The following is a 22,818-nucleotide window of genomic DNA, read 5'->3' as shown; positions in this document are numbered from 1 at the left end:
CTCAATGAATATCAAGGCTTTTTCAAGAGTGTCCTGAACTGGGATGTCTGGCCAATTCGTTTTAAACAGTATTGTGCATGTGTGTGGAAAGCAGTGTACTTGGAGAAAACCCAAACACATGATGGAGTAACACTCAAATATCTACGCACACGCATTCAAAAACCCCATTATCCGTATTGTCATATCATAGCCACATTTGCTTGAAGCCCTGGCGGGTTTGGGAGTTTCACAAATGACTCACGCGATCCACCAACACTTCTCTCCAAAGCACTGGATCACACGCGTGCATAGCCACCATGACCTGAAACAATACAGGGCATCATATCTCTATGTGATGTTTAGTCTTGATATTTGTTCCATACATGGCCACCCGAGATGAATTCCCAGGCACGCCGAACATCAGTGGCCAGTGACAAGTAAACTGCTCCTACCACCGTGACCGACACGGCATCGGGGGTAACCTACATCCAACAGTGGAGTGACACAAAGGGGGTTGTAAACACGAGTATAATTGTGTAATTATGGTTCTACCTGGGTAGAGACGGCTGTCAAAATTTGACGACGCGTTGACGAAAAGGCTTCGCCGTTAATTGTGACCGAACGTGTGAAAAGGCAATTAATGAATTTGAATTTCAAAAAATCCTCATCAGACGTGTCTGGATATTTCCTTTCACGTGAAAAAAAATATAGATAGTCGCCGCGCGCGTCGTCCTATTAATTAGGACGGGCGACAGGCGCTGATTAACGAATACCTTGAACGACACAGGATGTGTGTGTGCACGCGCGCGCTCTGTCTGAATGAAGTCAAATCCAATTAAATGAGTAGTCGCTCTCCGAATTGTCGCGGCGCATACCGCACAATTTAATTGTTGGAAAATAATAGACTGCCGATTGGGGCAGTTGCAACTATGTGGGAAAGTTTCTTTAACCTCCCCGCCTCTGTCCACCCAGCAGTTACAAAACATGTACACCACATTCCATCGGCAGATTTGGGCGTGGTGGGATGAAGCGTGGGTAACCCATCCAGCGTGGAAGAGTAGGCCAAAACAACCTCCCAGAGGGAGCTCTCGAGAGCTCCGTCAAAGTGGAAGTAGCCTCTTCCACCACAGCATTGGCTTGAGTAAGCGATTGCAGGAACGCATCTTTTACGAGGGTCGTTGTCATGGCCAGGGGACACTGGGGCTTTCAATTCGGGGGGGGGTCACCAGGTTCGATTCAATAGCCCGCCGCAGCGGTTGAAACCAATGTCTCTGCTTTCCCTAAATAGCACCCCCGCCCTCCCCATCGCCGTCTCACCAATCGGTGGGATAAAGTGTGGGTACGCATACCTATTCCCGGGTAGAGGTGTTTTGGGTTAGATAGCGTAAATATATAAAAGTGTCGTTAAACCCGCCACCACCCGACATAGCCAACCAGTAAGGGTTGTCACGTAAACAGAACGTGCCAATTAGTCACTAGTACAGCACTAGTGTATAGTGTAGAGTAGTGTAGTGTATAGTGTAGTGTACTAGTACAGCACACCGGTGTGTTGGAGAGCCAAGCCACAACATTTGCAATCTGAGTACGACGTGGCTGTCGCCTGATGAAGCTAGTTGTAATTACAGGCTACACATCGTACTCAGATTGTAAATGTTGTGGCTTGGAAAACCATTACCTGGTTCCTGACTTTCCAAAACCGGTAATCGATTCTGAAAACGGTTACCGCTTTCAGAATGTATATATATACAGAATGTAAGCATATGCATGTCTGAATGTGTGTACGTATGGGTGTGTTAATACAAGTAGATACATGCATATAGGATATTTGCGAATCTATGAATGTGTCTTTGTGTTGGGAGCGGTGGCTCAGCGGTTAGCGCACTGCGCTACGGAACCCGGTGACCAGAGTTCGATTCTCGCTCACAACTAAATACCAGTGACGATTATTTGAACCGCTTTCCTGGGCCTACCCCTAGATCTACTCAGCCTCAATTGAATACCTGGTGCGTTGTGTAAACGTCGCCGCGAGGGAGAGACAAAGTCAACCGGGCGTGGTGCCGGTGTGCCGTGTTACCCATCCCCTCGTGTGCCGTGCCGTCCTCGCCCCAACAGTCTGATTGAGATATCGAAGGCGTCTTTGGGCAAAGGTGTTGGCGTGTGAATGTACGAGGGTGTGGTGTGTGTAAAAGTGTGTGCGCGCGCGCGTGTGCGCGTGTGTGTGTGTGTGCCATGCGTGTCACACTCTCCGCTCCATTCACCACAGCTCGCTGACATCACCCGCGCCGTGCAGGGGGAGACCCCCCCGCCGCCCCTACCCGCACCCTCCTCCCCACCTCGCCGCCAGAGTGAATATATTTGGGGCAGAAAGCGCCACGCACGCCGGTGGTGGCTGCCCTCCTCAGCCAGGAGGTGGACACGGAGCGGTGACAATCAGTCCACTCTGGGTTCACTCAAGCAGCACTCACTCACGCTCCAGCGGGTCTAGAACACTCCTCGCGCACGGCGCAGGCAGGGGAGTGGGCAGTGAGGAGGAGGGACAGGAGGAGTGCGAGCGAGCGGCAGTGAGGAACATCGAGGGAGTGGAGTTGAGTGGCGCATTCGGTGAGGTACAGCGAGGGGAGTGGAGTGCGTCGGAGTATCGAGTAGTGAGGGTAAGTGGAGTCGGTGAGAGAGGGAGGTTAAGGTCAGTCAGGGAGTGAGTCGATTGAGCGGTGGTGGTGGAGGGAAGGCGAGGGAGCGGAGTGCGTCGGCGGAGGAGGAGTGAGCGGTAGGAAATGTGAAGTGAGTGAGCGACAAGGAGGGGAAAGGTGAGAGCCAGCACGGTGAATCGGATGAGTGAGTGAGCTGCAGGGGAGGGTGGGTGAGTGAGGCAGCGGAGTGTACGCAGTGAGCGAGAGGAGCTGATCACATTGGCTCCACGTGGCTCGGGCGAGTAGTCGTAGTAGTCTCGTAGACGCGGCAGCCGAGGAAGAGACAGAGTGGCAAGCCAGGGGACCATGGCCTCCACGCCGCCTTGCCCCTTGGTGCTGGGCACAGTCGCCGAGCAAGACGTGTCTACCCGGCGACCCAAGATGAAGCGACGAAGACGGAGACGCTCGCGAAGGAAAGGTGTGTGGGTCCTGTGGGGGGGGGGGTGAGTCATTGATTCGAGTCTCTGTGTGGGTCCTGTGTGTGCTCGCTGACAGCCCTTGTCCCTAACGCCAAGGAGGCTGCTAAATGGGGCGATCTTTGTGTTTGTGTGGTGACGGTGAGTTGCGGTGAGCGGCGGCACAGTTACCGGGCTACGAACCTGGCGTTCTAGGAATTGTAGCTAAGATTGACAATTATGGATACCACAAAGTGGAATCTAAATCTGTCCCAGCCCTCCCTTCCTCTGGAACGACTCAACTTTTACATATGTATGGATGTATGTAGAACTTCTATGTATGTTGAACTTCTTTCTCACCGTACGTAGCCAACCGTGCTAATCGGAGGTGTGGAGAAAGGGCAACACACTTGAACACAAAAGGCAGTTCTAAAGAAATTAGTTTAAATCTAGATTATTTAAGAGTGCACAGCTCCAAGTGGCTTCGTAATATCGGAAGGAAGAGCGTTCCAGACGGCCGGAGAAGCGCATCTGAAAGCGCGCGATGCAGTGAAACCGCCTTTGTTCAAAATGAACACCTGGAGCGGTCTGTGACACACCAGCACTGGCGTAGTTGTGGCCACAACCACCGTGACGACCTTGGGTGCTCGCTAACGCCTCTCGCACTGGTGCCTTTGTTTACGGCGTCGGGGGGGGGGAGTGACTGTTTTAAGAGGCGGCTGCTCAGTCTTCTCTAGGCAACTCATTGTGGACCGGTTTATCCAAACCTGCACACCCGTCTCCCTCGCTGCTCTAGACACTCGCCGCGTAACTTTTACAGGTCCCCCTTGCAAAATGAGCAATCGTCTCTATGGGTTGCCAGCCATGCTGTCATCTCGATCTCGATAGCATGACGCCGACAGAGCTCCCCCCAAATGGGACATCATGCGGCTGGCGCTGTCACCCGGTGTGTGTTTGGGGTTTAGTTGGACGTGACTTTTGATGAGCGGTTGGTTAATATTAAAGTTGACGATGACGATGATAGTGACGATGAGCTTTTGAAGCGCTGTTGATGAACGTCCGGGTCGCAACACCAGCAAGGATAGCAGAGGCGTATTTGCGCCACGCACGTGGACCGAAACGTCGGACATCATGCTGAACGACGAGCGGCACCACGCGAAAACGTCAGCGAAGCTCTACTGAACAACCTTGAGAACTTGAATAAGTTTGATGTCGTCTCTGCGTTGGTCGTTTGTTTGGGAAAGCGTTGCTCGCTCCGCTTGGCGCAGGCTCTATTCACAGCACGTGCGCTCGAGTGAGAGAAAGCGTCAGAGGTGCTCTATAGCTAATGGGATTCCTCCAGTCTTAATAAAGATTCTGATTCTGCGGTCTGTACAACGGGCTTTGATTCGACTCGACTGTCCTCACGGTCAGTGGGCGATGCTTATTCGTGCAACGCCAAGCACTGCCGTCCGTCAAGACTGCTCGTGCGTCCACTGCCTTCACGGTGAAATCTTCCCAAACTTGTAAATCCATTGTTACGATTTGCATACGCGTAATACGCACACTACGAAGTGTGTGCGTGTCCAGTGGAGTTGCGTGGTTGGCATGGGCCCTGGTGCACAGCATGCAATGGGACCACTGCCTGAATAATCCCCCCCCCTCTCCCCAACCCCCACTACCCCCCAACCGCTTCTTTGTAGCAGTGCGTCTGGATTCCTCTGGCCCGTGGGCCCTCGTGCAATTGCACCGCCTGCACACTCGATCGACACGCCACTGTGTTGCGTGTGTGAGAGGTGCTCGGTAAGAGCACTTGCCCCAAAAGTCCGTTAAGGCTATACAGGGGGTTTTGTCTTTGTGGTGCACCCCCGTATAATTTGCAAGAAAAACTACCGAAGCTAGGGCAGAATAATTTCGTGATTTTCATGGAAATGAAAAGCGAGGGCGCCCATTGAGGCAAGCGTGCTTTGCAATGAATATCTGGATAATAAAATTATTCACATGTTGATGTGTGCCTTTTATACATCTCACGTCTCAAAGATATCAATTTCGAATCGACATTTATTGCGACTGCATTTTCACTATTTGTTTTGTAAGAATCTCTCATAACAATGGGTTGTCACTTGGCTTCAATAAATAACCTTCGTCTGATAGTTGATCTATAAAATCTATTTTTAAAGCAGTGTGTTAAAATCGAATTAAGAACGCATTTCAAGCTGATGACATCAACGTTACATTGTGTACGTTTCAATTGTATGCTTGGAGCATGTTCATCCTTATACAAATATCACATTTAAACGGGTCAGTGATGTAGCGGCTACGTGTGCAGGCAGTGCAGCTGTACTGGGGCTCACCCCATCAGAGGGGCTCAGGTGATGAGCGACACAGAGGGGGGCGGGGGGGGATTAAACAGGGCCTATGCCAACCTCAAGATGCCACTGAAAATGATGTTAACATGATGTCTTCCTTCTTACAAACATTCTGCATCATCATCATTGTCCTTAAGCTTCCCCTAGTGACCGTAATCTTTACTTTATAAAGTAAAATTTCTTACTCAGGTATGATTTTCAGTATGTATGTTAAACTTCGTTCGCATCGTACGTATCCAACCGTGCTAATCGGAGGTGCAGGAAACCCACAACAAAGACGATTTGAGCACAAGCTCTACTTTAGTAACTCCTTCGGGTGTATTGTTCAGTATAAACTGAATAGTTTCGATGAGGCATTCGCATGCAAAATATCTACTGTGGTATGGGGGGAGCGGTGGCGCATTTGTTAGCACAACCCAGCCACCTGAGTTCCTTTCCCAGCCACAGCTAACATCAGCCACACTGACCAGCGTGGTGAAGTATGGTCAAACGAGTCCCGTGCCTGTCGGTACTGCCCTGCAGCGAGCACCAATCATAGCCATAGTCCACAGTAGCCAAGAGGTGGGCGGGGGGGGGGAAATACTAATAACCTCTTCTCCATCCAAGATTTTTGGGGGAAGCTTCCCCGCTGGGGTCGAGCAGTGGTGCACTGGTTAGCGCACTCCGCTTTGAATCTGGCCACCGTGATTTTATTACCAGCCACGGCTCATGTCAGAGGCGAGTGATATCCGAACCGGTCCTGGGCCAGAAATTCACCAATCCGCACTGCCCACCGTGGGGAATTATGGCCCATCAACCCCCCACGATTGAGACAATGTGGAGAGGCCTTGATCCCAGCAATGCAGTGGCAAAGAAGCTTGAAGAGTTTCGATTTACAGCTTTCGTGACTGCAGGGATTAATCTTCTTGGTTCTTTCGGTAAAGTCACGTAGAATGGAAATAATAAAACAATAAAAATAAAACATAATAAAATAATTCTCACGACGTTTCGGCCACAACGCAAGCAACCGAGTAGACAGAGTCATTCAGACTCTGTCTACTCGACAGACCTGCTCTCCACCTGAGGACGGCTGCTTGCGTTGTGGCCGATACGTCGTGAGAATTATTTTATTATGTTTTATTTTTATAATTTTATTATTTCCATTCTACGTGACTTTACCGAAAGAACCAAGAAGAAGAAGCTTGAAGAGCCTCTCTCTCCTCTACCCCCGCCAACCCCCACGCGCCACCTCTCCCATTTTCTAACGCACAAGCTCATTGTCTGCCGTTTGACAAGACGTATTCTGCAATTAGTTATTAATAATAAATAGGCTTCGCAAAATAGCTTAATATTTTAAAGCTTTTCCCCCGCCTCCAGTTGAAATGTTTGTCGAGAAAAGACGTGTGGCGTTTGCCCCGCGATTACCCCGGCGGATGAAATTTTTGCGTTTGGGAGACGCCCCGCGGTAGCACCTTGGTGCCACGTCGCCCAATACGATGTCCTTCCCACGTCCTAGACCCCCCAACTCCCATCACTCAAAGCTGCCAGCGCTCCGACCGTCCGTCGCCCTCCACCTCGTTTGCGGCGGCGTATGGATACGAGGCGAGACTGTGCCCCGGAGCGTTTCTGATAGACTTCAGCAGTGTACTCCATCATGAAGCATACATTGCTTGGGCGAAGTGGGGGGGGGGAAGAGAACAAGGGAGAAAAAAAATACACAAACAGGCACAATGTTCGCTCAGATGTATTCAAGGCTGGATTGTTTCAAAGCTCTGGCACGATGTTATACGTGGTTTTTTTGCAGCAGGTCCATTTTAAGAAAGGTCGTTTCTCAGCCACGTAATCGCACACCGCACACTCCTCCTGTCAATCCAATGCTGGGCGAGGGCCCTCCGCACACCACGTGGGTCAGAAGCAGGCCGCGGCTTTAGCTTCGGAGCTGTTGTGTGTGGGGGGGGATGCACCTCGACAGCGATTCACCGTAATAGAGGCTTTGTTTGGGTTAGATCGCGTTAATATAAATGTGTCGTTCAACCCGCCACCGCCCGAACACAGCCAATTAGTAAGGTGTGCCCCGTCAACAGAACGTGCCAATGAGTTATTAGTACAGCACTAACCGGTGTGTTGGAGAGTAAACCCACAACATTTACAATTCGTGTACTGTGACGTTTCGCCGGTAATTACAACCAGTCTCATCAGGCGACAGCCAGAGTTGTGGAGAAATTCTCCTCTTTCGGTCTTAAATACGGACCGAAATATTCACCCGAGGATCAACTTCGGTGGGCCAGAGGGACATTTGGTGGTGCAGGGCCCAACTCAGCAACTCCCTAGCGCTGGCCCTGGTAGGAAGGGTTATAAAACCATACCTGACAATGCTGGTCAGTGAGGGTTGGTGAAGGCAGACAGCATAGACGCTGGAGCATCGTAGAGCACAACAATGGATTTTTTTGAACTGCCCACGGCTGGCGATATAGTGCCGCGGTGTGTAACAACCTGTGCATTGTGGTTGCCCGTCCACACACTATCCAGGCTCAAACCTGCTTAGTTTCCAATATTTGACAGTGTCGGGTGCATACCTGGTGATTTGGTCCTTGGCAAACATACATACAACCATTCATGCAACACACTAAGCTTTTATATGCACTTTAATGTGTAGTAGTCCATTAGAACGTGACAGAAATCAATCCAAAAGGACCTGTACGTCGATAATTTGACCCATAATATTCATGCTCAGCATTGCTGAACGCAGTGATCACTTTCCCACTGCAGCGTGTGTGTGTGTGTGTGCACACGCTGGGGAGCGGTCGTGTAGTCGTTAGCTCGCTGGGCTAAGAACGCGGCAACCAGAGTTAGATTCCTGCTCATGGCCAACACAGGTGATGATTACACTGGTCAAAAAAAAAAAATCTGGCCTGGACTTTTGCAGCTGTTTTAGACTAATTTCAGGGTGCTGATTCCAAATCTGATCTCAGATTTGCTCTATCACATCTCATTTTTATGCTATCGGCATACCCCATTTTCATTGATTTTACCCGAAATTCACTCTGTCACTTATGATTGCAAGTTGTTGCGAGTCAGTGACTGCTTTAGTGTTAAAATATGGTGCTGTATTTTTAGGATAGTGTGTTTATAATATAATTTTATGTAGGTATCCACATTTATTTAATATTTTTCTTCTGCAGTTTTGATTGAAAATGCAATATTTGATATCTCAAAAACTTGATGTGATAGACAAATACTCATGCCAGATTTGGAATCAGCACCCCAAAATGACCTTCCAACCGTTGGAATACCTTATGCCAGAAAAAGTGTGTTGACCAATGTTATCTGAACCCATTCTGGGCCTCCCCACGATCGACTTAACCTCAAATAAGTAGCTGATGTGGTGTATGAACATTGCTACGCGGAAGACAAAGGCGACCAGGCGTGGTGCTGCTGTATTACCCCCCCCCATCCCAGATTTGATAGGTGCTCACTAAGAGCACTTGCCCCAAAAGTCTACCAAGGCTATGCGGGGGATCTTTGTCTTGTATATACACACGGGCGACAGATGTGCACTGTGGAACTAAATTGTGCGCGCAACATAATCATATATTGTTTATACATATACATGCTAATGCGTGAGCATAAAGATATACAGACTAAATAGCCATCGTGCGTCTGTCCAAGCAAATTTGCCAAACAGCTGCTCATCGCTGGATGGGAGAAGGGGCCGTCTGTGTAGCCGTTCTGGTGTTTGTATCTGCCCTCTAGTCTGTACGCATGAGGTGTTTTCAGAATACAGAGCCCATCATTGTCGTCTAAATGTTGTTTGTTTATGGGTGTAGTGAGGTGAGAGGTGAAGCAGGAACTCGTGAGTCAACCCCATGTTGCTGGAGTGATAAAGAACTGTAATGTGTATAGCCATAATTCTAGATTTGAAGCTTTCGTGACTGCAAGGATTCATATTCTTAGGTGTTTTCGGTAAAGTCACGTAGATAAAAATTTTAAATTTAAATTAATGAAAGTAAAATAAAATAAAAATCACGACGTTTCGGAGGCAACCTGAAGACGGAAGCTTGTGTTGCCTCCGAAACGTTGTGATTTTTATTTAACTTTTATTTAACTTTTATTAATTTTAATTTTTTATCTACGTGACTTTACCGAAAAAACCTAAGGATAAAATGTGTATGGCCCTGTAGCCCTTCATCTATCCACTCCATGTCTTTCAACTCATCGGCCTTGTTTCACCGTACTTCACCACGCTGGTCAGTGCGGTTTGATGAAGGTGGTGCCTAGGACCCGTTCAAATATTATTCACCACTGATGTTAGTCATGGTCAATTCGCACGGTTGGGCTCGCAAGGTGCGAAATAAGTTAAATATACATACATCGAACTCCGATAGTAGAATGCATCTTATTCACACATTGTCTTGTCCTTAATGTCTTTCGCAAATTCATTGTAGATCATAAAAATTTCACTGCATTTGCACACGAAACCCCAACTGAGGCAAATGTGTTAAACTCAATATAAAAATAAAGTCTAACTCTCGATTTAAAGCTTTCGTGACTGCAGGAATTCATCTTCTTGGCTCTTTCGGTAAAGTCACGTAGAAGGGAAATAATAAAATAATAAAAATAAAACATAATAAAATAATTCTCACGACGTTTCGGCCACAACGCAAGCAGCCGTCCTCAGGTGAAGAACAGGTCTGTCTCCCCCAGGTCTGTCTCCCCGACAGACCTGTCTCTTCACCTGAGGACGGCTGCTTGCATTGTGGCCGATACGTCGTGAGAATTATTTTATTATGTTTTATTTTTATTATTTTATTATTTCCCTTCTACGTGACTTTACCGAAAGAACCAAGAAGAAAAAGTCTAACTCCTTAATGTTATTCCCCAAGCTTTACTCACACTGATGACTATCACACTTATGGTCATTGCTATGAACATGCATCCAAATGTAATTCCTCTATTTTGAGATCATGCCTGTGGCCCAGCGCAATGGAAGGTGAGGAATCGTGGATCGCAGATATCTGCGAACATCACACACCCACCAGGCTACGACGTGGCCTGGAGATTGCAGCACGGCAAGAGGGTTTGTGCACAAATTCGCGCAGATCTCTCAATGTTAACCCACTTGTACGGGTGAGTTTTCTCCCAAGTGTTACATTTTCCTTCCACACAAAAACAACGCGTGTTCGGCTAAACATTAAAACGCAGGAACAATGCTTAAAATGTCTTGAGACCCAGTCAGCCTTTCCTATATTAAAACATAGCATTATTAATCATAATAGAGTTTTTTGGGGTTAGATTGCTTAAATATGAATGTATACAAATTGGCATGTTTTGTTTACGTGACAAACCTTATTTATTGGCTGTGTTGGGTGGTGGTCGGTTTAATGAGACATTTATATTTACGCGATCTAACCCAAAAAAAACCCTCTATAATGGATATTGGTCGTGTAAGCCTCCGTGTTAAACTAGCATGATGATTGATTGCGGGGAGCAGTGACGCAGTGGTTAATACACTGCGATGTGAACCAGGCAACCTGAGTTGGATTTCCAACCACAACCAACATCAGTGGCGAATGATATTTGATCTAATCTTGATTTGTAGCTTTCGTGACTGCAGGAATCCATACTCTTTGGTTCTTTCGGTAAAGTCACGTAGGTAAAATTAAAATAAAAGAAAAAAAAGAAAACATTGATCTGGCCCAAAGCTCTCCTATCCACAATCCACGCTTGCCAGCATGGTAAAGTATTGCCAAACAACATCTCATAACAACACAGCGTGGAGGGGCATGCATTTGGCAGCGGCATGACAAAGGAATGCAAACAATATTATCGTAAGTATTATGGTAATAGACTCAAATGTGAAGGCAGAAAACGCTTTCTGATTCGGGCTTAACCTTGCGTGGATGCGTTTGCTAATTCAGATAGTGCGCTGCTTCTGAAGACCCGGGGGCAATACCAGAGCGTCGTGAGGGGTATTGGGGCCGCGTGGCTGGGGTAACATCCATCTCCACCTTGCCCTCACCCCAACAGCCCCCCCCCCCTCCACCGCCCACCGCCCCCACCCCATGCCCCATGCCACCCATGAGCGCGTGGGGCTGTTAGCGTTGTGATGAGATCCAGCGCGCGGCTTCTCTCAAGCGATATGTAAATTATACGTGGCCCGTTAAACCGCCGCGGCACCACGGGCCCGATGTGTGCAACAACACTCGGTAATTGACGAGGCTGCCTCTGCACCTTCGCAATTTAAATCTCCAGTAAACATTTCAGTTTTGGGATGAAAAATATACATTCGTACATATACACCGCATCATAGAATACATGTCCGTAGGAGTGTGTGTACACTACGCTTCAATGTACAGCGTTCATATTTGGTTATATTCTAAATAATTCTGCTAGTAATTTCCACGCTTTGTGGGCCATATGGTGTTTATGGTGGCATTTGCAAAGAGGTCCTCATCTGTCAGTAGACTGAGAAAGTTGTAGGACGCCACCACTGATGCTGATGATGATACTCATGGTGGCGGTGATGTGTGTGTGTGTAATTTAGGCCACCGCATGCAGTGCTTTGCAGATTGCTGGATGGGAGATAAAGGGTCCTGTGTGGGACATTTTAGAAGCGAGGTCTTAAAGAGCGCTTGTGATTGACTTACTAGATTTTGTACGGTTTCAAGAGAAAGTTCAGTGTTCATCTCTACACGATAGGAAATGCTCTAAATGAAGCAGTCAGGTGGCTCAGAGGTCAGAGCACTGAGTTTGCACCACTATGATCCTAGTTGTGAATCCGTGGCGCTTCAAGTGATTAAACCGGATTATCGAGGGCAGTGAGTTGATGGTGGCTCTGATTGGTCACCATATACATCACAAAAAAACATAATGTTACATTTGGTTATGCATCTAATTTGGCAAATTCCAGCTCTGAGAATATAAAATATGGGTTTGCCTGGCAAGTGATGAACAATACTTCCGGTTGGCAGGGCGGATGGGAAAGTGCTGCCCCCCCCCCACCATAGCATGTGGATATGATGTCACTTGAAGGGATCTCAGAGGTAACTCTGTGATATCCACTTTTGTGGGCTGTTTTCTGATCAGAAGGGTTGCATTGCTCTGCAAGAGTTCCGAATAGATATTTTTTTTTGCCTCGTGATATGTCTCGTGGGATCAACTTTGGGGAAAATACAATAAAAAGCAAACAACGCTCACTAAAGAACGGCCTTGTATTGCCCGGTGTGATATTGCAGCTGTTTCGCACACAAAGCTCCGTGGCAGCTCAGCAAGAAGGTGTCAATGGGAAGGCACTGGAATGTAAGTCATGTAAGTAATGTAAGTAATGTTGTGCAGTAAGCACGTACGGTGGAATACCCCGCGTGGGGTGGCGCAGTGGTGTCGGAGTCAGCACAGCGCGCTATCAATCCGGCCACTTGAGTTTGACTCATGGTCACGACTAACATCAGTGGCGATATTAAAACCTGTTCTGGATCCCCCCCCCTCCTTTCTCCAACCGCTAATGACCAGTATGGTGAAGTATGGTCAAACAAATTCCCATAATCAACACGGATTGTTGAGTCCTTCATCCACCAGTGGGTTGAGATTTTGGCTGAAAATTATTATCACTACACAGACCATAATAATTTAATTAATCTCGTCCGAAGTCCACACGGCATTACGTGGCTTACACGTTAAGAGATGATGATGATGGCATTGCAACATCACAAGAACGCTGCTGATACTTTCTGCACAAACGGAGACCCAAGGGCACTCCACAATGCGAATCCAGTGAACGACTTCATACCATGGAACAGCTGGTAAACAACTCATACTCATTCCCCAGAAACATCTCCAAAAATTCACTCCCCCATCTCCCAAAGCTCTTGACTGGATATTAAAACGTAGCATCATACTGAAAAATGTTGTTATTCCTCGATACTTCACGATGATGATGGGAACATTTTAAGTGTATACCTGCATGTCATCAGGTGTGTGTTGCATGTTACGAGGGAGCGGTCGTTTAGTGGTTAGCGAGCTGCGATACGAACCCTGCGACCCGAGTTCGATTACCACTCATGGCCAACACCAGTGACGATTATCTGAAGCGGGCATGGGCCTCCCCTAGGTCAACTCAGCCTCAAATGAGTACATAGTGTGGTGTGCAAGCATCACCACTGGGGAGACAAATGCGGCCAGGCGTGGTTCTGGCCACCCACGCCCTCGTGTACTGTTCCGTCGTGGTGCTCGCTAACAGCACTTTGCTACAGGCTACACGAGAGGATCTTTGTATTTGTCTCTTGTTACGTGTAAACACGTGTACGCACCAAAAGTGTGTGCACTGCATTTTGCAGCGTGCCTATTAAACCTGAGTGTTAGGAAAGGTGCCGGGAGGATAATGTTTGGTGCGAGCGGGGAGCTGGGGGCGCTGAGCTGCGGTGAGGCCGTGTAAAGTAATCAGTGCTCGTGCCAAAGGCTAATTAATTCTATGGATTTTTATGAAATAATGCCTCTTTATAGTATGGAGCGAATTTGGGGTGAAGAAAATCAATGACGGCATTGGCATGGAGTTGTAATTGTGCGTAGAGGCATTTCACAAGTTAAAAGTAATCTGTGGGGACTAACTGTATTAAAATGCAAATTGTAAAAAAAAAAATCCCTCCATCAACGTTATTATATCTACAAATAATGCAGGGCAGTGGTGTAGAAAACACGTGTATCGGAGTAAATGAACGCATTCAGGTGAGATTAAAATCGATGTTTTTTTTATACCTTCAACGTTTACCCTCGGGCTAGGAGGAAGAATAAAAAAAACGTACAAAGTGTTGCGCGCTAAAACTAAAATGTTTTTAAGCCAGCCCAGGAGACATGGCAAACAAGGGATCTCCACACCGCGTCTGGTCGCTGGGCTCATTTTGTTCAGGTCACATGGAGAAATGAGAACTCGCAGATTGAGAACGAACTTTGATTATAAACATATTTTCTGGACCCAGTGGAGGGTGAGAGAGTGAGAAGAGACTTTCCAAATTTAGCCCACGATATTAGGCGTCAAATTGTTGATTACTTTTGGTTTTGTGTTGTTATTTTTTTTTGGGGGGGGGAGCATTTTCTTATTTTCTTTGGTAAACACGTTTTAAGCAAAGTCATGCAGTGTAAAATAGCTCGCGGACTGCTGTAAGGGAACACCTAAATTGGTGTTTATTTGCTCCAGTGGGTACGTTTAAATGACACCCACGCTGGTGTGCCATGGCAGGTTTACTCTCTCCGCGTGACTCCGGCCGCCTTAGGGAAACCGACTCGTCCCTTCCACGCATACGCCGAGGCCAGCGTGGGGTTAATGTGGGAGTTGACTCCCTGCTGGAGGCTGCGGCAGCCATCTCCCTTCGGCACACAAAAACCCTCGGCCGCTGGAGGTCACCGCGGTCATTCAGGGTCCAGCAGTAGCTGGTGTAGCCCCCGGATTGACCGATGTAGACCAGGTAGCCCTCCTGGCATGTTTAACTTGTACACGGTTGCTATAGCGGCGTATATAACAGGCTAACTACGGAACCCCAGGACACCATCAGTAGCTCCTATTGGGGTCCTAATACGAGTTGTAATGTCGTTAGTCACCCCAGGCCGAAGGATGACGACTACCATAATGTAACGGCGTTGTCTGTGAGAGAGTTACGATAGTTGCTGGGTTTTCTTTTTGTCTGTGTGTGTTTTTCTGTTTCTTTCTCGTTGTCAAGATGGTGTTTTATTTGGCGTTGGGCTCCTTATATGACCCTCGGTCCACATCGTTGCTTTTGAAAACTTTCCGCACAAAAAACCCGGCCAGTTTCACCGCCTCCCCATTCCATCTATTGCCAGCCCTTTATTTATCCTCCTTGGAATTCCACTTTTTGTTAAATGGAACTGCAGTCCATTGTGAAAGGTATGTGTTATTCTCAGCGGTGATCTTCCCAATTCAATTATTTAAATGACACAAATAAAAAGCCTAAACATTATGTTCCCTGCACTTAAACTATATAACCATAGTCAACACGCGCCATTTAGCTCACCAATGGACAAGAGGCCCTATTCCCTCAGGGGATTCTTTCCATTGCAATATTTTGAAGGATAACTCCTCTAAAGTAAAAAAAACACTGCAACAATATCTGTACTGTACATGGATGTGTCGATTTGCAAATGATTGCGAGTCCAAATGCCTGTTCGGGGTCAAACTTAGTGTTTAATTCCTCCGAGGTAAAAAAGAAACGAGTGCCACTTTGTCAGATTACGAGAACAGCGGATGTCTTATGGTGAGACCTGGCCCTGTTATAGACATCCAGAATTTCCACCACTAATGGCTTTTGGTTGTCAACAGAGATGCGCAACGCCTCGCATTTGCTCGAGCATGGGGTCACATCATTGTCGACTACAAGTCTGTAGGTATGTACGTCTGTGCGTAGCTATGTGTTCTGTAACGAATGTGTGTTTTGAACTTTATAACAGCGTCGTGGACATATGCAGTGACTGCCACCATCATTATCATAATACAATAACCCAACTATTATCCAGTCATCGTCCAATCTAATCATTGTCATACAATTAATATTTATCACGTCAACTGATCCAAGCATATTACAATCATCCAATTATTATCATCATAATCATTCATTATTATTAGAATAACAATAAAACCATTATTATAATCCAAGCATTTTCCAGTCACCCAATGATCATGCAGTCACCCTGACATCATCAAACTTAAAAACGAATTTCTTGAACACAGCTTTTTGTGTTTCGTTTGTTGTCTTTCCCCCTCGTCTCCGATGAGCACGGTTGGCAACGTACGGTGCGAAAGAAGTTCAACATACTCAATGCAACATGCGTACATCATGAACATGATGCTAACAACATCATCACCATCATCAATCCAATAGCCGCTTCACTCATCCTGTCAGTGAGCTATCAGGAAGAGCCGTGCCACATGGCTCCCCCTGTCCCGTGTCGCTCCCCGTTCAGCCTGCGGCTCCGCTGTGGTTTCTTTTTTTTTTGCCGCTCGAGTCTCATCCCCGTGCGCTGCGCGGACACCGCGAGACGGCGCCGATTCACCCGGCTCGAGTCGTCGGCGCGCCTGACTCGGGGTAAAATTAGATTACAATTAGTTGTTAATACACGAGGGTGTGTAATTAGCATATCGTCTCCACTCTCGAACAAAAAATCTGCCTCCGGGCTTCACGTATCTTGATCATTTCTTTTTGGAAATCTCGTAGACGTTCACAATTACCGGCTTTATGGTTCCGCAGGTTGGACGTTTGTGTTTGGGGAGTTTAAGTAGTTTGTTTCACCATTTCCTTCATTGCTTGAGCAAAATGAGATGCATTGCACAGAGCGCGTGTGTTAACAGACGAGTGAATGAGAAATCCGGTTGGTGTTATAGCCAATGCCGTGTTGGAAACATCTTGGAGAACAGTCTTATAAATTGTGGTGAACATACAGAGTAGTATTTAAGTTGCTGGGGTGGAGTGGTGGCGCACTGGTTAGCACACTACACTACGAACCCCGATTCTTGAGTTCGATTCCCAGTCATGGCTAACATCAATGGCGAGCGATATCTGAACTCATCCTGGGATGCAACTTCAGCAACCTACACTCGCCAGCGTGGTTAAGTAAAGTCAAACAACTCTCGTGACCTACACAGGGAGGCAAGGGGTGTTCTTCTTCCAGCAATAGATTGACCAAGCGCTGTATTATTTAGGAAGCTGTAAACGAACGTATTTGGAATGCTTGCCATCAAGCTATTGTTCACAGGGTTGATATTCGTCAAAATATGCGTGGGTTTAGAGGGAGTACCCCACGTGAAGGCAAAGGCACATTAATGGACAAACATCCCAGTGGAGGACCCTCCTAACAAAAAGATGTTGTTCGAGACGCAGAAATGCTTCTCCGGGTAAATAATGAGCGACTTTAATGCATAATTTGCAAGAGCAGGTCTTTGAATGCTGGTGTCAAAGATAAATCACAATATTTATTGCAATGTTCATCATAAAAACATATATAATTCACAGTCAAAATTGTAAATTACACAGGTCTCTCTCGCAAAAAGAGATTCGTATATCACCACTGCTTTCTGAAGATGATAATGGCTGATAATCGAGAAGAATATATGGCTAAACAAAGCCACACATTACTGGCTCCACACGTCTACCGCTTCTTCAGCGACTTGAACAGAATCCACACGTCAGACGCCGAAGCCGCAGAAAGTCCGCAGTAAATCCAGTGGCAGAATTATTATTTTTTTCCCATTACATTTGTTGTGAGTTTTTTTTTCACAGCAACAATAACAACAACCCTTTGAATTTTGGGCCCGAGCTACCGTAGAAACACGTGGCTCTGGGGGGGGGGGGGGGGCGGTTGATGGCTTGTGACTTTTGCCCTCCAGGCTCGGCTTGGGCGATTCGTACAAAACGAAATGCGTGAGCGCACAGTGAGACCCCCCCCCCACCCCCACGGCGCGGCAGAGCCCCGTGTAGCACACGGCGACCCGAATCTACCTTTCTTGCCCTGTGGCCAATGAGCAGCAATTATCAGAGATGCAGTCATACCTGTCAAGCCGTACGGTGCAGCCGTATTCTTGAACAGGGGAATTCAGCTTTTTTTTAGGTCCATACGGCGTACATCCGTTTCAATACGGGCAAAAAAAAAACAATGTGTCTATTTGTTTGTGTTTCTCCTTTGTGATGAGACTTTTGGATGAACGTTGATATTTATAAGGGCACGGGGTGACCAATAAGATCTGAATTGGTCTGTAATAAGAAAGGGCACTGATGAGGGGTTGACAGGTATGTGCAGTTGCGAGTGATTTAGCCATTGACTCGCCTGAGAGTCATGAACCAAATACGCGACAGTTCGGGTGATGATTTTCAGATTCAAAAAGTAGGATTTTTTTTTTGGGGGGGGGGATTTCCAAGGTGAATCTCGAAAACTTTGTCGGATTTTCGGATCAATTTACGTGACGTAATAATGTTAACACCTCTTCGTGCTCGACGAAATCGAAGTCGCCTGACGCCCACGCGACTCCACTTTTGGCGGTGGGAGCGCATAAGTGATGCATCGTAGGCGACGCTTCTTCCCGCGACGTTGCACTTTTAACTCCGCATTTCGGATCTTAAGCCCCCACTGTTGGATTTGTTGCAATTCATCGGGAACGCACGCATCCCTTAGGAGCGGCTCGGCAAGCGGCTCGCAATCGTGCAGCTCTCCACGGCTGCATCTGCTGGATCTCCACCTGTGCTGCGGTTGTCGTATGGAGCCTTAAGTGTGTGTTTGTGAGCGTGCGTGTGCGTGCGTGTGCGTGCGTGTGCGTGCGTGTGCGTGCGTGTGCGTGCGTGTGCGTGCGTGTGCGTGCGTGTGCGTGCGTGTGCTCTACGCATCTCCATAACCGATCCGTTATTTTGCCCTGGCACAAGCCGCTGGCAGCAGGAGAGCACGGGCAGACCGCGGTACGCGCGGACTCCCAAAGATTCCCCGACGCGCGTGTGTGTGTGTGTGTGTGCAAAGACAAAGATCCTCCGTGTAGCCTTAATGGAGTGTAGGGGCAAGTGCTGTTAGCAAGCACCTATAAAGGCCGGCACGGCAACACGAGGAGGTGGGTGGGCAGCACCACGCCCGGTTGCCTTTGTCTTCCCAGTGGCGATGTTTACACACTGCACCAGGTACTCATTTGAGGCTGAGTCGGCCTAGGGGAGGCCCGGGATAGATTAAAATAATCGTTACTGGCGTTGGCCGTGAGCGGGAATCGAACTCGGGTCGCCGGATTCGTAGCGTAGCGCGCTAACGGCTACACCACCGGTAGTTCACTATCGCGAACATCACTTGCCCCAACAGTCTGTTCAGGCTATACGGGGGATCTTTTCTTTTGTGTACTCAAGCAGACAATCCCCGCCACGCACCGGTTTTGACGGTGGGAATAAATTGGCCGTGGGGGGGGGGAAGAAAAAAACAGAAAGCAAGAAGGCGATACTCTGAGCAATAGCTCACTCTAATTGGGACCGTGCAATGGCTCTGATAGACAAACGCGCTGCAGGGAAAATAACAATAAAAACGGAGGGAGCGTGTTCTTCACACAAACGTGAGCACAAAGGAGGCGCAGGTTTAATTAGGATAGCCGCTCCATATTAATTTCCTTTGGCTTGTTAAAACATTCCACCTTCACTTTTCGACGTCATTGTGCGCGCAGGGCAGGGCGTACAAAATTCATTAAAATTCTCGGGTAGCATTAACATTATTTCAAAAACTTTATTTTCCGTCAACTCTTCGCAATGTTATTTATGGTTCTGAGTCACCCCCACTGCTAAAACACCACGAAAGCGTGCGAATCGAGGGAGCATGCTGATGGCTGATATTTATGTAGCAAGCATCACCCGAGTATTTCCTAATGGATGGCAACAAAAGCACTCCTGGAGGCTTTGAGCAAAACTGAAAATTTAGTATTGAGGACTCCCATAACACAATCGATCTCTTACCCTCCCACAACCAAGCATCATCGTGACGTCTCTGAGCCGAACAATATAATTGTTGAGATAATTTCTAGATATGTAGATAGACGCATTTGCATTTTCTAGATACGTTATAGGGTCAAACAAAAATTAAATTGCTACGTAAGCTGCCTCGTGATAGAGATGTCTGGGTGGCGAGTGGTGGTGCGGTGATTCGTGCTATAAACTCGGAAACCTGCGTGCAGTTCACGACCACCCCTCATCAGCAACCCATCACCGACCAGTGTGGTGAAGTATGGTGAACAACCCCCAAGACTGACATGGTGTGGGGAGAAGCCCACCGTGGAACAAAGAACGACTCGGTGCTTGATTCACAAATACAAAGGAGGCATCGCGGCATTACATGTCGCTACTCGTGACGCAATTATCTGGCTCAACTGCCTCAATGTTCGATTGTAGCTGCTGCTCTCGGTCAACATCAGCCAGACGAAGAAGACGTGGATTGACAAAGGACTGTAAATTAATGTAAATGTCTGAACGGTCTAATTTTTTTGAAAATGCGCTGACCTTTCAGCACGACCACTATTATTCCGCACAAAGAAAAACTATGAGACTTCCACATACGTGTGTTAGGTTAACTGTAATTAGGGTTCCATCTGTGTGCAAGTTAAGCATTGGCAAGATATGAAGGCCAGGCTTGGCTGAGCACCTTCAACTGGAATTGAGCCACGTCATAAGCTTTAAGCGACGAGGCCAGGCGAAGGAAGGGGGCTCGTGACTCTGAGCAAGCGTCAGCCTCTCCTCGCTGACAAGAAGTGTCCAAGCAGAGAAAAACAATAAAAAAAAGGCAAAAGAGTCGAGAGCTGTTCTTCAAAAAACGAACCCTGTTTCCAATTTCTCGGCTCGATTGCACACGCAAAATAAAAAAGGGGGCCGAGTACAGGAAGAAAAAAAAAGATGAAACATTAAAATTCCGAGAGTAAATAGCGGTTCTCAAAAAAAAAAACTTAGATCGGGAAACGTGCACGTCCTCTGATGTGGCCATTCCTCCCGCTCTCAGCGCTGCGCAAAACAGACACGTGCATTTCGGCCATTTATCTAAAAGTGACGGTGAATTTTTAATGCCGCCGTTTGATGGATGTCGCATAATGAGAAAAAATCTCTGCATGGCGAATGTTTCAAACGGGGCCATGCATCGCTCATTTCCCTGCGAGCAACAGTCATACGTTAAATTATTATTGTATGAACACATGGATAATAAATACGGTGTGTTAACGCTGACTATAATAACCTTCTTCCCGAGAAAGGGAATGCTAAAGAGGCTGCTGCCATTCCGCACATGAGTCACCGTTCTTACCGGGATTTTCCTTTCATTAGGTGCTGCTGCAATGCTCAAAATGATGTACGTGCGCTTGTGATGGCCAGATGCATGCACACGCTATTCAGCAGCCTGGCTGCAAATTGGCTTCCCGCGTGGAATGTTGTTGCACAAGTAAGATAAGTAAGTGCACGCAGTGCTGTGTCTACATATGTACGTTATGGTAAATGTATATATAGCATACACACCTATAATGCATATATATGCACGGTCTGTATACAGCATCGTGTACGTGTGTGTGTGTGTGTGTCTGCGGAACAGTGTTGTAGTTCGTGATTGGCGCACATCGCTACTCCGAAACCGGCTACTTGAGTTTAATTCCCGGCCATGGCTAACATCGGTAGTGTATGTCCAAGCTGGTGACCTGGTACGGGTTGTAATAACATCATCACTGGGCAGACAGAGGTGGTTGGGCGTGATGCTGGCCGTACCACGTGCTCGCTAAAGGGGCCTTGTCCCAACCGTCTATAAAAGACTACACGGGGGATATTTGTAGTTTTACGTCTACGCCTGTGTGTGAAGCGATGGCACTGTGCTCTTAACCCATGCAACATGAGTTATATTCTTTGCCATGGCTAACACCGATGCCAGGTCGTGTCAGAACGTATTCTGTTGACTCGGCTTTAAATGAGTACCTGGTGCGGTGTATTAAAACCCATCAGCAATGGGGAGATGAAGGCAGTTAGGCTGAGCGCTGGTCACACTGCCTCATCATGCGCTGTGCTCAATAGGCGATCACTAACAGCATTTTCCGGAAACAATATATATAACTCTACGGGAGCTCTTTGTATACACGTTTATATGTGTGTGCATTGGTAATAGGGCTTCCTGCCTGTGCATGTTGACTTTGGCAAGAGCGATGTATTAGTAAACGACTTCGAAAACAAAAGCGTTCAATCATAAATTATTCAAATGAAACTAAATCTTGAACTGCGCGCATTGCAGAAAAGACGTTTCACTGCAAAAGATGAACCTACTATGGCAACTGGATCTTTTGAAAGGGTAATAACGAAAGTGCGTTTTGCAGCGAAGACTGGGATTTGATAAAAGCCATCGAGATGCTCGTGTGCTGTGTGGACTGTTCTGGCAAACCATTGTTATTGGACAATGGATATGCAGCACAAGGTTAAGAAGGGACACTTTTCCTTGTATGCTTTGTCGTAACTAATTCTAGACAAGTTTGAATGAAAGCAGGTGGCTAGGGTTCTTGTTTGCATCCAGAAGAAATTGCTCCACTCTTAGAAAAAATAAAAAAATACAAATATCGCTTGTCATCATTCACCGTGCCCTACGTGCATTTATTCTAAGAAAAAAATTTGAATCTATAAATGTAGCAAGGAGGTGGAGAGGTTGTGCAATGGTTAGCGGACTGCACAATGAGCGTCGCGCCACGGCCAACATCAATGGCGAGCAATATCTGAGCCGGTCCTGCCTCCCCTTTGTCCACAGACCAGCGTGACAAAGTATTGTCAAACAACCCGCATGATTGGCACAGGGTGTGGGAAATGCCTTGGTTCATCATTGTATTGATTGAGGGCTCTAACATTAATTGTATTACTGAGGTAGCTTAAAGCTATTGTTGTTGGCATGCTTGCCATCTCAATG

The sequence above is a fragment of the Lampetra planeri genome, chromosome 10, assembly GCF_965212315.1.
Source record: "Lampetra planeri chromosome 10, kcLamPlan1.2.h2, whole genome shotgun sequence".
NCBI lineage: Eukaryota > Metazoa > Chordata > Hyperoartia > Petromyzontiformes > Petromyzontidae > Lampetra > Lampetra planeri.
Note: the sequence above shows the minus strand (reverse complement) of the source record.